The sequence below is a fragment of the Octopus bimaculoides genome, chromosome 7 (assembly GCF_001194135.2).
Source record: "Octopus bimaculoides isolate UCB-OBI-ISO-001 chromosome 7, ASM119413v2, whole genome shotgun sequence".
NCBI classification, from domain to species: Eukaryota; Metazoa; Mollusca; class Cephalopoda; order Octopoda; family Octopodidae; genus Octopus; species Octopus bimaculoides.
In genome coordinates, this window is record NC_068987.1 from 109,490,921 (window position 1) to 109,496,698 (window position 5,778).

At 38.3% G+C, this 5,778-nt stretch overlaps 1 protein-coding gene across 1 annotated transcript in view; it reads right to left on the reverse strand.

Annotated features, from left to right (window-relative positions):
- The window catches only part of LOC106881576 (zinc finger protein 883), a 12,496-nt gene extending 7,251 nt beyond the window's left edge, over positions 1–5,245 (reverse strand). Inside the window, exon 1 of the mRNA XM_014932032.2 lies at positions 5,102–5,245. The gene's annotated coding sequence lies outside the window, so the exon portion shown is untranslated. The remainder of the gene's footprint in view (positions 1–5,101) is intronic.
- Positions 5,246–5,778: the final 533 nt, after the last annotated feature.

The window sequence follows — 5,778 nt, forward strand, 5'->3', positions numbered from 1 at the left end:
TGAACCAGAAGGATGCACCAGGCTCAATCTGATCTGGCAAAGTTTCTACAGCTGGATGCCCTTCCTAACACCAACCACTCAGAGAGTGTAGTGGGTGCTCACAAGGGCCAGTCAGACGGTTCTGGCAATGACCATGCTCAAAAGGTATTTTTTATATGCTACCTGCACAGGAGCCAGTCCGGCGACATTGGCAACGACCATGCTCGAATGTTGCCGGCAATGCGATGATTGCAACGATCACGTTCAAATGGTGCTTTTTACGTGCCACCAGCATGGGAGCCAATCCATGGCCCTGGGAACGATCACACTTGGATGTGCATTTAATGTTCCACTGGCACGAGTGCCAATCAAGTTGGTACTGTCATCGGCCAAGGTCAGAAAATACTTTAGCCCTGTTCAGGAGCGGATTCATAACAAAACTTAAAATGATATTTCCTTCATAACCAAACCTCTGAAATCAGGAGCATGCTGTGCCGTCTTGGTTGACAGAGCCCAGCCAGACTAAAACTATATATGTATTTCTTAGGACGGTGAACCTTTCAGATGAGATGCCAAAGGACCGAGACACCTGGTGCATTGCTCTACTCCACAGCAGAGGTATTAAGGCCACTCCCCCTGGTGAAGAGGATTGGGCAGCAAGAGTCCTGGGCCGGTGTCACGTAAAAGCACCCAACACACTCTATTAAGTGGTTGGCATTAGGAAGGGCATTAATGCACAGAAACCATACCAAATCAGAGTGGAGCTTGATGCAGCTCTCTAGCTTGCTAGCTCTAGTCAAACCATCCAACCCATGCTAGCATGGAAAACAGATGGTAAAGGATGATGATGATGATGATATTAAATATAAAAAAATTATTTCCAATTTGTTATAAAATATTAACTTAATGCATAGAATTCAGTAAATGGTTCCCATTTTGATGTTAGCTGTCTTTTAAATTCAATATATACATACTAATGGAAGACATAATTTATCCTATACGGTAGTAGTTGACACCAGAATGAAGTAAATATATCATGGAAACAGAAAAATATCTGCTTATGCTCAGAATCATGACAATGAAGAGTGTAGATGTGTATGTTCTGGTTCTAATAATAGGGGTTCGTTTTAAGAGATTCTTTTAATCTCATGTGAAAGCACAGTACAGTTAATAAAACCTAGAATCAAAGGGCTTCAAAGTCAACTTAGCAAAGACCAACATCTTAATGAGCAGGAAAACAAACCTCTGTATACAACAAGGAAATCCCCTTGCTCGATTTGTCGAAAGGAGTTGGCAGAAACTCTGTATGGTGTAGTTAATGCTAAGGATACACAAAAGATGAGGCAGGCTGGCAGAGAAAACAGACTGCTTGTCACAGGCACTCAGGAGCAATAAACACTAAGAGCACAACAGGCTTTCTCAAATATGCATGAGGATCCTTGGAGGTAACAGTAAATAGCTTGTTACCTAGGTGTGATCTAACTAGCAGTGGAGGAGGATGCTCTTAAAGTATAGTTACTAGAATAAGAAAAAGCTGGAAGTTCAGAGAGCTATTTCAGATGGTAACAAAAAGTTTCTCCCAGGGTGAAAGGCAGATAGCATGATCTTGGCAACTGCAACACTACATAGTAATGAAACATATGCCCTGAATGCAGGGGACTTGCAAAGATTAGAAAGAAATGAAGCTAGCATGCTCTACTGGATGCACAACCGACAAAGTACAAATGTGTTGAGAGAAAAATTGGACATAAAAAGAATCAAATGTAGTACACAAGGAAGATAGCCACAATAGCACAAGCATATAGATGAAGGCAGCCATAGGCTGGTTTCAGAACTTTAAACTTCATGGAAGGGATGACAAGTGACATGCAGTATCCGAGAAGAACCACCTACTATAACACAACTGAGATTCTGGAAATACCATGTGATTGTGTGTGTGTGTGTGTGTGTGTATATATATATAAAAGAGTAAAAGATATATATATATATATATATATATATACATACAGACACACAACTGACCCCTCACCCAATTTCATCCTCAAGCCTTCTCTGTCATCTATCACTGACCCCTTCATTTTCTGTGATACCAGTTATCTTTCTCATTTCCTAGAACGACTTAATTCACCATCCATCCATCCATCTATAATTCTTAATGTTGTTCCTCTCTACTTATATTTTACATTGATCACCCTTTTTTGCGCTACCAAATTATATCTCCTTTTCAACCACCATATCAGCATCACACCTACCTCTCCCCTCTCTCACGCAACTTGACCACCCACGTCATCGCCTTTTCATCTTTCCCCTGTTTACTGTATTATAACTATTCTGCTACTCCTCACCCATCTTGTACTGTTAGTTATTACATATTCTGCTCTATTTTCCACCCTGTGTCATGTATCACTGACCACCCACCATTTATTATTCCAACTTTCCAACCCAACCCAATCTCTACAGCCATTACCTACTCTTACTCCATCTGTCTATCATCAACCACTCCTCAACCCTTATTCTACATTATATTTGATCCCTCACCAATTCCGTATGTTCAACCATTCCTCACTCTCCTTGTACATTCTTGCAACCTCAACCCTCCCTCACTCTGTTTTTCTGCCACTCTTCATCTCTATTCAACTTCTTGTATCTTCAGGGTCTACTCTGACTCTTCATCACAACAATTTTAGCTGTCTTTCCAAACTCCAGCCTATCCACTCTTCTACAAAGTGAGTAGCCATGCAAATCCTCAACAGCAAGAAACCTTTTCAGTTCTGTCCTCTTCTTTTGTACTTTAACCTTTCATCCAGCATAAAACCCATCTTGCTCATTGGTAACCTCACTCAGTTGAAGATCTTAATATGGTAACATCAATAATGCTTGTGCCATGAAATATAATAGAAAAAAGGTACTCAATACACTCTGTAATGTGGTTAGCATGAGGAAGGTCATCCAGCTGTAGAAACTGTGCCAGAGTAGACACTGATGCACAAGGCAGTCCTCAGACTTGTCAGATCTGATCAGATCATCCAACTCCTGCCAGGATGGTAGATGAATATAAAATGATGGTGATGATATATAATCAGCTTAACGAAATTCACTGAGCTTTCTATGGCCAGATGCCCTTCCTGTCACCAACCCGTACCTGTTTCCAAGCAATGTAATACATACTCAAAGTTGAACGTTTTTCATGAAAGACTGGCAATTTGTGACACTGCTTGTATGACGATCACAAGGAAACACACACAAGCGTAATGACCTTTCAGCTCATGGCTATAATAGAAGATGCCAACTGTACAGCACTTAGGACAGGTTTTTGCTATAGGCATAAACTTCATGGAAGCCTGCTGCATACACACACACATATATATATAGTGTTTAATATCCACTCTTCTACGTTTGCTTGGATCAAACCTAATTCATTGAGACAGATTTTCTAAGTCCAAAGTTGCTAATCCACCTATTTCTTATCATGGTAAACATCGCCAGACGTTTCTCATGGAAGACCCGAAACAAACAACATTGCTTGTATGACAGAGATGCTCATTTACAACCATCACATGATGTCATGACAAGGCACCCCGCCCTAACTCTTCGAAACGCCAGTGTTAGAATGGTGGCAGCTGATGAAGGAAATGTTCCCTAGGTGGCCTGTGTGTTTTCTGTACTCTGTTCCTCATTTTGTCTACGCTTTGTTTGCAACGTCCTGTACCCAGATATGCATCTATATATACAGGTAGATGTAGGCATATGTACGTATATATGCATATACTCATTTATTATTTATATATATGTACACACGCACGCGTGCACGGTAGGCTTTTTTCAGCTCCGTCTATAAATTGATTCACAGAGCATAGATCGGCTCGAGGATACAGAAGACCCTTGTCGAAGGTGTCGCGTAGTGGGACTGAACAGTCATGCCTTTAAATATATAGGGAGAGAGAGAGAGAGAGAGAGATGTTGGGCTTTAAAGTCTAAAACAGAAAATGTTCAAAACCAGTGCTTGGTGCGTCAATTCATTCTTCTGGGCTTTTGTGTATGTGCCAAAGTGTCTGTGGTAATTCTGGCGAAGGTAAAGAATACGCACACCAGGTGTTTAGGGTTACACCGAAAACGGGTGGTGTGTGTATTCTTTGCCTCCGCCTTAATTTTATTGTAATGACATCTATGCATTAGTCTACATGCAACAAATAATAATAAAGTCAAGATTCTCAGGACTCTTAACGGCTACAACCTCGCCTAACCAATGAACTCATCCTTTCCTGTTTTAATTCAAGCAACGAATGAAATAAAAAGCGTGTGAAAGAGAGAGCGGTGTGTGTTGCTCACTGGCACGAGGAATTACTAGAGGAAAGTGTGGTAAATTGTCAGCTCATTTGCTAAGGATTTTGGTGGAAGAATTCCTCTGTTACATCTTGGTGGAAAAAGTTCATGTTTGATCAGTATTCGAGTTAAGTACATCGGACAAGATCTCCGAAGACCAACCAGATTTTCACAAACTGGGCAGATCATGATTATTTTTTTCATAGTTCTAAGTGAGACTTCTTTCTAACATTATCGACAATACTACAATTCCATTATAAGCACCTGTAACTGACTCCATCAATAGGTCTCCAGTATTACCCTTCATTTAGTTAAACAACACAACTTTCATATGTGAGAAACTAACAAGGGGGGGGGGGGCCATTTACGTTTTATATGAAAAATAATATAACAAAGTCAAAATAATTATACATGATATATTAACTAATCATAAACTGAATTTTATGCAATATATGTTTTACAAAACGATTTTTTAAAAATAAAATTAAATAAAACAGTGGAGAAAAAGAAAAATCAATATTGAAATATTTTGTCATTTTGTAACTTTGATAATCATAATTTTGTTTCAGTAGAGATGAAATGAAACAGCAGAATAAAATAATATTCAGAGAAGAATTTCTTTAAATGAAATATTTATATATTTTTATGTGATTGTGATTTGTTTGAAAATATTTATAGTGAAATCTAATAATAATGACAGCCAAAGCAATTTCATAGATTTAAAGGCATCTTAAAGTTTTCTTATTACACGTAAAACAATCGAGATGGTGAAGAGTAGAGATGTATGTGAACAACTTACTGTTTTCTAATATATTTCTTCACTATTTCTTGGAGTTAGATGCAATAAATGTGGGAATATTTAAGTGAAGCAAAAACATTGAAGAAGACATAAAGGGAGAGAGGATAAACTAAGTGATAACTAGGTCTGGATATTCACATAACTAATCGATCAAAGCAAGTAGCCTTATTTTCGTAGCTGACTCTTGACTTGTACAGTAACGAACTTTTTATCCGGCTTCCAGAAATCCGGGTGTGAAACATTAATTCCTACTTAAACGTGGATGCACTGTTAGAACGAACTTTACTGCGATGGATACGATGAGAGAAACTCTCATATCGGCTTTTGCCTATATGACCTCTTAAGTGCTAATAGATATTTCCTCTCGGTGATATATTATGCCTCTATCGCTAAAATATCATGAAATATACTGCACCTCGTATTGAGTAAACACACAATGTAATTAAAGTTGGTTAATTTGATTACAGTGTGTAAAAAATAGTTTTGGTCTACGTTTTTATGTGCATTGATATGGATTAAACATACTCTGCTTTAGAAGTGTATAAATTTGTACCTGTATCTGTTAAATGAAATCATGTTCTTTATTTTTCTTCGTTTAAATTTCATCTTATAAATATTATACGGTATACGTGGTACAGTATGATACATTTTAAGAATTTTAAGTGGGTTAACAGATA